Source organism: Melozone crissalis, unplaced genomic scaffold (genome assembly GCF_028551555.1).
Source record: "Melozone crissalis strain CALT ecotype California unplaced genomic scaffold, PUWL_Pcris_2 ptg000013l_1, whole genome shotgun sequence".
In the NCBI taxonomy this organism is placed as follows: domain Eukaryota; kingdom Metazoa; phylum Chordata; class Aves; order Passeriformes; family Passerellidae; genus Melozone; species Melozone crissalis.
Genome location: NW_026535791.1, coordinates 13119337 through 13130651, shown reverse-complemented (window position 1 = coordinate 13130651; position 11315 = coordinate 13119337). Strand labels below are relative to the sequence as shown.

General features: G+C 40.9%; 1 protein-coding gene across 2 annotated transcripts in view; it reads left to right on the top strand.

Annotated features, from left to right (window-relative positions):
* The first annotated feature begins 223 nt into the window (after positions 1–223).
* The window catches only part of FNDC3A (fibronectin type III domain containing 3A), a 111107-nt gene continuing 100015 nt past the window's right edge, over positions 224–11315 (top strand). The window contains exon 1 of one of the 2 annotated variants that reach the window (XM_054271376.1): positions 224–274. The gene's annotated coding sequence lies outside the window, so the exon portion shown is untranslated. Of the gene's footprint in view, positions 275–352; positions 429–11315 lie in introns of those variants that run through there. The other variant, XM_054271375.1, reaches the window with a different exon arrangement.

Below are 11315 nucleotides of genomic sequence, written 5' to 3'. Positions count from 1 at the left end.
CAAGCCACGCCCACACACAATGGCCCCGCCCATTCCTCCGGCCTACGCCCCCGCCCACCCGCACGGGAGGACTCCGCGCAGGCGCACTGCGCGCCAGAGCCAACTGCCCCCTCGCGGCCCCCCAGCTCTCCCCAAAGATGGCGGCCGCGCGGCGGCGGGCGAGGCGGCGGGCAGCGCTGAGGCGGCGGGGCGGGGGCGGCGGCGGGAGCGGGGGGCAGTGACAGCCGCGGGGAGGGCAGGAAGAGGCGGCGGAGCGGCGGCGGCCGGAGGGCAGGTACCTCGAGTGGGCGGGCAAAGGGGTGGGGGAAGCGCCGCCCCTGCCCGAGCTGCGCCATCGGGAACTCCCCCTGGCGCTCCCCGCCTCGGCGCCGCTGCCCGCTGGCGGCGGAGCGCGGACCGTTAGCCGGGAGAGCCGCGGGGCCATGGCGGTGAGTAGGCGCTGATGGCGAACCGCCGCCTTCCCCTCCGCGGGGCGGCCGGAGGGGTGCGAGGGGACGGGGGCGGCGCCGCTGCCTGCCCCGGTGCCTGAGGAGCGGCGCTCCCCGCCGGGCAGGACCGGGAGCCGGCGCCTCCGACGGAGCCCCGCGAAAGAAACTTTGTGTCTCCCTCCCTGCCTCCCCTCCGCGGCTCGGAGGTGCCTCTGCCGGCCGGGGCGCGGGGATCCGCCCGCTGTCAGCGCCGGGCTGCGGTGCGGCGCCGGCGGGAGGAGGCGGAGGGTGAGCCGGAGAAAGAAGCAGATGCGGAGCGCGACCAGAACAGCTGAGCCGGCTGTGACCAGGCGGGGAGGAGAAGGCAGCGGTGGTGCTCGACACGTCTTTCTCGTTGTTTTTGTTATTGTTGTTGTTGCCCTCCGCCTAAGGCGTAAAGGTTCCCTCATAACGCCCTGCTAAAGGGATTGAGCGTCTCTATGTAGATAAAAGTCTTCCCGAAAACACGGTAATAGTCATCTTGCCGACTCCTAGCAGAGGCATTATTCTTTCTGCCAGATTTGCTCCCGATTCCCCCCTCCCTGAATGTCGCCCAAGCTAAACAGAAACTTTTCATTGCTTCCAGGCAACTTAGAAAGTGAAACCAGCTAAAAGCAAAAATGAAACTTTTCAGCTGATTTTTATTGTGCGAAGTAAAGAAAATAAGCAGCAGAAACAAGAGAAAATGTGTTTGGTAGGAGAAAATGTTATAAATGGCACCTCAAGACGTGTTAGTCATTTGTTTAACCCTGTCAAAGGCATTTTATTAGCCACCTTGCATGTCAAGTGTTATTCTAGAACATTTCGCGTTACGAAGTAATTTCTGTGAAATGTTCTTTGTTTTTAGAATTTCAGTCTACATTTGATCAAATACATACCTGATTAGAAACGCCTTAAATTTTCAAGTAGACTTAAAATGTCTAAATTTTTTGTTGCTGAGTACTTGGCAGCTTCTGTCTTAGAAGCTGTAGGAGCCAGTCCTGCTAAGCTTTCTGCTTTTAAGAAGCTATTTTGTTGTTATGGCAATGGGAAACTTTCTGCTTTATACAGCATAGAAATTTAACCGATGTGAATCTGCATCCGTAGATGTGTTTATTTTCTGTGTTGTGAAATAGTATGAGTCACAGCAAATCAGTGGTCCTTAAAATTCAGAGAGGATGATCAGTTACATTTTTTTTCTGCCTTTTTTTTTTAAGGAAATGATCTCAAATAATTATGAAATTTAATCACATGATGAATGGGGAAGTAGCAAGCTGTCAGGTAGGGAGAAAACTGTACACACATGTGAAAGTCAGAAGTAGCTGAGTATCTCTAGCACTCAATGTTGGCAAATTGGATAGAGTTCTTGACAGCCAGTGTTTCTACTAAGCATGAGGGAGCAAGAAAGGTGCTGGTCAAGTTTGAAAACATGGCATCTAATCTAGATTCACTCTGTGTACACAAGTTATCTTGTCACACATGTATTGAATCTGGGAGTTGTTTTGCAAACTACAAATGATTCATTCAAAATCATTCACCAGAATGATTTTTCTGGTGACTTTGGGGGAGGAAGTTGAGGTGCTGTATGAGTTCTACAGGGGCACTGGATTTTCAGCAGATGAAGCCCTGGTTAAGAGAGACAGAGATCCTTGTCCTCAGGAAGGCCAGGACTCGGTGATCTGTTGCTTGGCTCACTTGGTCAGAGGGTGAGCAGTCAGCTTGGAGCAGAGTCACAGGCTGACCACTGTAGATGATAATATTACAGCAGAATTAGGTGAGTGTCTCAGGTTTTTCTCAGGGCAAATGGAGCTCTTCTGAGGCTTTTTGCTGTATGACAAGCTCTGGGTGTATGAGTTTCATGAGGGTCACGTCGTTACACCCAGCACCAATTACCTGATTTTTGTCCATTAATGGCATTTCTACCTTTTTCAAGTTGAAGTTTCTCCTAGTTTGTGAACTTAAAACTCAAAAGCTGTAGATTTTTATAGGCAGTGATGTAATGGAGCTGCAGAAACTTGGATTATGATTTGGACTAGTAACTCATTTGCTTTGGGCTCTGACTCCTGTGCATCTTACGATGCTTTTCTTTGTTAACCTTTGCCTTGTGGCCATTTAATTTTACTTGAATTTGGACCTCCATCGGCTAACTCAGTGTTATGCTGATGTTCATTTTGGCTGACAATCTCAAAGAGATGCTTAGAATGATTATTGCAGCTTTAAGTGCTTAATTCAACATGTTTGTGCAGTGTTCTGTCTTAGGACTTGAGAAAAACTCTTAAAGCCTGACTTCACAAGAGGTTCAAATTTTCATCCCTAGATGGCTTTAACATCTGAATGCTTTTAGATGATGCTACAATTTCCCTTGCTGGCAGGTCACTTCTGCAATGGTGTATGCTGTTGTACTTGTGTTGGTCTCTGGAAATGCAGAATGCTGGGAAGGTGTTGTGTGCTGCTGTTCTGATTGTCTCTTCGTGGCTCTGTCAGTGGCAAATCCTGGAACCCAGCCCTGTCCCCCTTTTTGGGTTGAACTGGCAGACATGCAGCCTTGCTCATTCCCAGACAGGCAGACAGCAGAGAACACAGTTTCTGAGGATGCAGGCCTACTTCCTAGGCAGTTTTCTGCACCATTGATGCTCCTTGTCAATGCCTTCTGCAATCTCAGGAATTCATATATTCTTATTCTTCTTCTTCTTGCAACTTTGTATCTTTTTTTCACCTCCACTGTCTAATTGCTGTGGGATTTCTAGTTCAATCTTTGCTAAAATGTCTACAGATAATGTCATGTTCCATCAATGCATTTCTGTTATCTAGGATATGCATTGGATTCTCTCTGTTATAGGTGTCAATAACACTTCTATATTTTATAATTGATTTCTTTAAGACTGTTGGCTTGGGGAAATTCCCAGGCAATTTGTAGTAAAATTCAACTTCACTACAATTTAGAGTGCATGAGTTGAATTGAGAGCTGAGGTTTCTCCTGTAGGACCAGATCTCACTAAAAATGGATTTGACTTGGACTGTCAAGTTTTTAGTTTAACTAAAAGATACTGTCTGTATCTCAGGAAAGCAATAATAGTTTGGAATGAGTACACTGCTTTTTCTGTTCAGCAAACATGAACAATGTTTATTTTGCTCATGGGGCCAATGTTTCCCGAGCTACAGAAATGGCTAGTTTTTTGCTTGTTCTTTGCTATATACAGTAAACTTTGAGCTTTCTTAATGCTGGTGTTCACTTGATGTCAATAGAAAAACACTATCAGCCTTTTTCTTAATCTTCTCTATTCATGAAGTTTAATGGTTGTGTTTATGTCCAGTGGTATTTTGGACTGTCATCCTCAGGTGTGTATTTTTGTAGGGCTGATGAGGTAGCAGGATGTTTAGGAAATGTCTGTAACACTTAATACTAATACATGTTTCTTGTAGGTTGTTATCTTTAATTTTTCCAATTAATTTGCTTTTGGTTTCAGATGGAACAAAAATTTTCGAAGTCATTTTGTTTGCCTCCCAGGAATCTGGTCCTATTCCAGCTGCTGACACACTCTTGAGCCTGTAACCACTGAAAATCTGCAGACTTTCTGCTAACCTGTCCTAGATGACTTTAATGAAATGTAAATTAAAGTAGCATTTGCTATGCTCTTTTGTCAATAGTGAAATAGAATTTTTAGCTGTTCCTTTCATGGTGGACTCTTCATGTCCACCATGTCACTTGCTAGGTTATGCACTTTTTCTTGGTTGTATTGATAATCTGTTTTGGTTACAACACATGCTGCAGAAATTGTTGGTCTTCGCTTTGGTGGCACAGTTGTGTAGAGCACTGTGTTATTACTCTTCTTGAATGTATTGTTTTAGCTTTTGTATTCAGAATTGCAGGAGCTCAAGAATGAAATATCCTTTTATTTTCTAAATACTTGATTAAAACTTCAGCACCATGCTCATTTGTGATGTCTTCACAACACATTTCAAACTGAGTTATACTGGACCTGCTTAGCCCTCTTTGTTCCTGGCTCCAAGTAAACTTTCACTGTTTATGTCTAGGCAAGCACATTTGTTGGCTTCAGTCTCACCAGACCTACCAATATTGAACCAGTGTTCTTAACAGAATTTACATTTTTGTCTTCCTTTAAGTTTTTACTTTTTCAGGATATGTGGACCTTCTGCTCATGCTGTTCTGCAGTCAAAACATCACTTAGGCTAACCTTTGTATCCTCTCTTTTGGTTTAGTACCTTGGGCATCAAACACCACCCCAATACCAGTCCACAGAAGTTAATCAGGAGCACTGGATATGCCTATGGTGTACCTCCCCCCAGTTCTGCTGCCAGAGTTGTTCCAAAGCATTTAGGACACGTGAGCAGATACACTGCAAAATTCTGCATTTATAGACAGTAGAAAACATTGTACCTTACTATATATTGAAGGACTTGGGGCATAGCAAGTTGTCAAAAATTAAATTACCTACAAGTTTGCAATCCCAGTTTGACCAGTAGAAGTAATTTTTATTAGCCATTAATAGGCTTTAAGAAGAGCACAGCACTTTCTAAGATGTAATAAATGTCTTCAATAAGGTCCAAAAGGATTGATACTGTGACAGGTATGGATAGGTAGCTGGAAGTGAAAAGGAATATGCAGGGCAGGAATGTCAACTTTACCTTCTGCATAACAGTTCTTTTTGAATCTGCTCTGAGTGTTTTATACCTTGGTTGAATTTAAGTCTGTGAAGCTCAGTTCTTATTTGCTTTTGATTTTTAATAACTTGAAGTGAAAAAGAACTTAGCAAGCCTTGAGCTTAACTGTTACCAGCAGTAAAAAGTAAAAAAACTCTGCAGTTCACAAGTGTAAATGGTCCCTTGTAAATGGGGTTGAGTTTCCCCAGTGTACAGACTCAGTGTCTGTGGCATACAGGATCCTACAAGCATGGGCATGGGCTGCTGTCCAGCTGTTGTCTCATTTCCCCTCACTAATGTAGCATACTCCATTCCAGGTATTACTCCTTTGATTATAAAAGAAATCCTTCTTCTCTAAGTTCCTGTTTTTAAACTGCAAGGTTTTGGTTTTTTGTAGTTTGTTATACTTTTAACTGGAAGAACTTTATCTACTAGATAACTTCACAGAAGGAAATGGAGACAACAGAATAGCAAGTTGAGTAATTTTGCTCTGTGGCAGAAGAACACATTTTAGGTAGGGATAGCAAATCAAGTAGTAATGGTCTGCAAAAAGTGTGCAGGTATCTGGAAACTAATCTGTAAGCAGAAACTGAATGGATAAGAAGGTTCAGCACAAACTTTGGTGACTTCCAATGTCCTGGCAATGAGAGAGAGCTGTGACTGTAAATTTGCAGTAATATTTAAAAATACATATTGATGGACTGTTAGGGGAATTTCTGCAGTAAGAATAAATGTCATAAAACACAAGAGTTACCATGATTCTGCAAATCCTGTCGAGTCTATCAAAATGTAAACTGGGAGGACAACACTGTAAGACAAGTATTCACCCATTTAGTCTAGTATGAAAGTGGATTGAAGATATTGAAATGAATTACTAAGAAGTTAGGACTGAAAGAAACTGGAAGTGAGCAGTGACTGTTGGCAATGATTAATCACAGATGCAGCTGAAATGTATTTTGTTTTAATTATTTCAGGCTTGCTAATAACTTGACTGCCCCCATTTAAGAATATTAGTTTATCTGTACATCCTGCTCAATGGTGGCATTTCAATGATGAGGACAAGTTACCATAAATAAAGTAATAGAACTTAAAAGTACCCCCATGCATTTAAGTATGTACATCAAGGCAATACAGCTCAAAATAAATCCGTTTCTGACTTTGTGACTGTATTGTTGATAACAAATTGACAGCTATTCAATGTTGCAACTTCCTAAGTAAAAGAGGAAGCTAAGAGCAGCTTTGTCCTCCTGACTTGATTGGGCAATCAAACTAGTTGGTCTCATGGTGTTTTGATTAACTAAAACTTTTCTAGGAGGATGGGGAGGATGGTGTGGAACTTGGGAGAAGGGGTTGATAATATCACCTGAGAAACCTGCTATTGTTTTGCTGGTCTTCCCCTGCAGTAGTTACAGATACTCCTCTGTTGGAGAACCCTTGAATGAGTAGCACATTCAGACTTCAAGAGTTGCATTCAGTTGAGGCCCTGATTGACTGTTGTGCCTTTTTTTTTTTTTTTTCCTATGGGGTACAAGCACTTCCTCTCCGTTTATTCTTACATTTCACATTCACTTGTGTATTTGCACATTTTTTGTGTAAAGTCAGTCAGGGAGCTTCTGTGTTAAAACTGATCAGTTTTTATATGATTAATTTTAAACTGCATCTGTCCTATAGTCTAACTCACTTTGTTGACCAGTTGCTTGCAGTGGTACAAGTGGGATCTGCTAGCATGATTTAGCAGAACTGACATAGAAGAGTTTAAATTCTTGATAAGAGAACGCCCTTCAAATGTGATTGTTAGGCTCAAAAGAGCTTTTTTAGTGAATTTTTGCTCTTGGGAAGTAGTTTTTGTATGTCCGTCTTGATTTATCATGTTCTGTTATTGTCCTGTTCCTTATGGAAGCAGAGATCTACAGCTTTTCCAAAATAATCAGTGGAGAGAAGTTTTAAAGTCTCTTAGACTTGTAGCCTCATTGATCCTACGTCACCTTACATTTGGATAGCACAGTTTTCATTTTTCAGAATGAGCAGGAAAAAGCTGTTTCATAAGAGTTCCTTAAAAGCTGTTTATTCTGCTTGAGTCATGCACTCTTGGTAGCTCCAACACCAGCAGCTGTCTCTGCAATAAATTTATCTCACTGACCAGTTGCAGGTCTTATTATTTTATTAATAAAAATGTATCCGTGTTTTTAGTTTGCCTTAAAGGTATCATATGAAAAATTATTTTGGAAATTTCTCGTTGCTACTCACAGCCTCTGAGAAAAGGGAGTCAATGACAAATGAGGAAGTAGCTTGATTCTTGGCATTGAATTTTCTTGTTTGCTCAAAAACTAAGCATGTTATTAAACAGAAATGGAGGCAAAAGTAACAGTTAAGTGGGAAAGGCCAAGTTGGTTTTGAAGCCATGTGATTTTCAGAAAACAAACTGAAGGAAATCCAGTCCTGGCAGAAGCTTAGAAGAATCTAATTTTGCTGGTATAAAAGTAAAACTAGGAGGGTTTAAGGAAATTCTTGAGAGTTACAAGAGTGTAAAACAAAACATAGTTTAGATCAGTGTAGCATAAATAAAGTGGAATTGCATTGCCGATTTTTTACGAGTGGTGCAAAAAATACAGTATGCAGTTCATTCTCCTCATTTCTTTTTGGAGATGATTCCCATGAGTATCCAAATTGAAGATGTTCTCCAAGACAAAGGAGGTCACAGTATTTTACCCTGTGTGTGTTAGTGCATTGGATTTGTGTGCCTGCTAAAGACCAGGTATGGGTTTGCACCTGGCTGCTGACAATTTGCTCTTTGATTGTAAAGCGTGCACTATCAAAGTAGTTCCAAATAAAATTAACAGATAATTCCAATTTGTATTAGTTTTGCACTTACCCCTTACTAGAAGCTTAGACTTCTTTGAAGGTATAGGAGGAATGGGCAAATAAGTGGGAAGTACTGAATTCTTCATATGCAACAGCTTCAAGTTACATGTACTTCATCCAGATAAGGATTGTGGACGTTTTTAAATAACATAATAATAATAACAACATTTAAAACCAGAATGTGCTGTTTTGAAGTAGTTTTGGTTGCCCTGGTCTTGCTGTGTACAGTCAAGCGTTCAGCACTTGTGCTGGGCAAGCTGAGCTAGTCAGTGTCCATGAACATATTGTTCCTTTATGGATGACTGGTTTATAACTGTCTAGTTTTCCTCTATGTAGTCTTCACCTTCAAAAGTTTAGTTTCCTACATCAGCTACTATTAAAAACTTAGCCTCTTTGGCTCAGATTCAAAAACTGCTGGCTTATGAATACAAATGCATTAAACTTGAACAGCTGGGGTATTTCCAATTATCTACTATGCATTCTTACACAGGTTATAGTACCCATGGCATGAGTGCATGAACTGCATTTGAAGCTGCCCCTGAATCATTGCAGTTTATAGTCTGGGGTATGGAAGTAACCTGACATTCATTTACTCTAGCACACAAAAGTGTTCATTACTATAGCAAACGCCTGCAATGCTAAGGTTTGCTGTTGTGGGCTTGGCCATTCTCGCTCCGAGTAGATCAGGGGCAACTATTGGGCATGAGTCAGAGCTGGGAACTGTTTGGCTGTTGATGTGCACTTGCATTTGCTCACAGTCAGTGTTTCCTTCACAAGACTACTGCATTAATTTTACACCTTTCAGTGTTCATCTTCTGGTGGTAACTTATGAACATATGTATGAACAGAGTTGTGGATTGTGTTTCTCAGTCTTTGAAAATTATGATGAGTGAGCATCTGTGACAACACTTGAAGTATTTCCATATTGATGGTAGATGTTGTATATTCTTTTTTTTTTTTTGATAGGAACTTCCAGTGCTTATTAAAACCTTTGGTGTATCTCACTCCTAAGTGGCTGTCAGACTTTGACATTGTTAATTCACTTCATGCAACAATACTATTTTTATACTTTTCCTGTATTGCCTAGCTGCGATTTTAGTATTATGACCAGCACTGAAGGGAATAGCCATTTCACTTCCATTGTACTTAAAAGGAGGTTGACAAATTAGTGGAAGAAAAATGTTCCCCACAACATCCTTCTAACAAAAAAAAATCCCTCCTCTGTTGCGTTGGAAAGTATTGTATCAAGTGTCCCAGGAAAACATTTTTGAAACAGGAAAAATACTTTATCAGGAACAAAGTGTATATTTTAAATAAATTGCATATTAATTGAAACATTTAACTTACCAGAACTTTAAAAGTTGGTGTACTGTAGTTGCCACATCTGAAACTCTTTGACTGGAAAATGTGGTAAATGTACAGGGAGGGAGAGAAATTAAAATCCTTCTGCTCAGTTCTGATTCTTAAAAACAAACACAAAACTCTTCAGCATGCTTCATAACTTTAATAGCTCAGCTACAACCTTATGGATCTCTGGGTAATTATATTCTAATATGTTTCTACACCAGCTGCATCACTCCATCTGAGCTTTTTCCAGTAGTGCATTAAGTGATATTACTAACATCTGTTGTATATTCTTTGTTCTTTCCTTTTCACCCTAGGGCTGCATTGGAATATTCTAGAATTTTCCTGATTTTAGCATATTTGTACATCTTGGGTGCTTCTGTTTGTCCACTCTTGTCTCATAAGTTCTGAACTGGATGGCCAGTTTGACAGACTGGAAGGAATTGGCTTTTTTGCTTCAGCCTCTTGAAAGATGTTTGTTTTCAAGTGCATCTGCTGTCTCCATGTTGGAGAAGGCAGAATTAAAGCACTGAATGCATTAGGATTGGGTGATGGTTTTATGGTTTTTTAGGTTCTGTAAATACATTCCTTGGTCTTTGGCAAAACCTAAGTGTTGCCTCCTATTCAGAGAAGCTTTTATTTCATACTGGAAGTTATCTGGGCTGGAGGATGGGCCCTGCCTGTGGTTCCTCGGGAGTGTAGCTGTGTGAAGACCCAGGTGACGAAGGAATGCACACCTGCTCGGCTGTGCTGAGCCCACTGGGAAAGCACACCTTACAGCAACCTGGAATTGGCAGCTGTAATATGATACTGCTTGAAGCACGTATGAAACTGCAGTTCTGACAAAGAAATTGTGGAAAAGCCCTGAGTTTGTTACTTCTTCTGTGACAGCAACATGCAGTTTGGGAACATTTAGTATTGATTTCATTAAGCCAGTTTCTTACACTGCACTCTTTTGTGTTAGGTGCTTTTGTCTTGTCCCTGCTTAAACTTCTGTCCTTGTGTTGTGTAGAATTCACAGCTCTTCTGAACAGCTCTCTGGAATAATAAAAGTTTGTGTCTGTTGTTCACTAGATTTGACAGAATTCAAATTGAAAGAGTATTAAGTTGCTGTAAGCATTGTGATGATACGTAGGTAGGTAGAGAAGCAGTACTCTGTAAATCATAAAAACTGAGGAAAAAAGCAGCAATACAAGTTTCTCCTTCAGTAGGCACCAGTGATACTACTGTGGAGAGTGGCCTTGTAAGTCCTCTAGTTGTGAATAAATCAATTAATTATATTTTGTATCAAACTCAATAACCAGAAGCAGTGAATCTCTAGGAAAGGAATGGTCCATATGTTTTTCTTGTACATAGCACTGTCACTAGATATGACTACATTTATCATGGTAGTGCCTGTATCCCAGCTGAACTGGAAAGCTTGTTTGTGTAGGATGTCCATGTGAAAGTGTAACTTTTTAATTTGAAACTTTCCTGTAATGCAGCCTTCCTCTTTTAGGAGAAAGGCCAGATTATAAAGCAGTTCTGTTATGGACCATTATGTGTATGTCTTCCAAAGTTTGAGCCTTAGGTGTCCAAGTTTGAGTTTTGATTAGCATTGTCATAGTTGCTTTGAAATTTGAATTGAGAATCTGATAGCTTTTAAGAGCTTGGAGTCAAGCTGTGGTCCTCTCTCTGGGTTCTGACCTACTCTGAACCATTCAACTTTGGCATTAAGTGTTGAATTTTGTTTGACTAGTATTCTGGAATTCATAGGAGAATTCTACTTGTCAGGGTCTTTGGAGATTGCCTTTTCCAGCCCTTTGTTAGGACCTTACATGGTCAGGTTTTGATTTTCTACAGCACTGGTCTCCAAATTTTTTTGTCATGCACCCTGTAAGTAAAGAATATATTAAGTATGCACCTCCAATATATGTAATCTTTTAAATGATATGCATATGCTACTTTATTGAAACATTTATACTATAAAGCATAGGCAAAAAAAAAAAAAGGATAAGATAG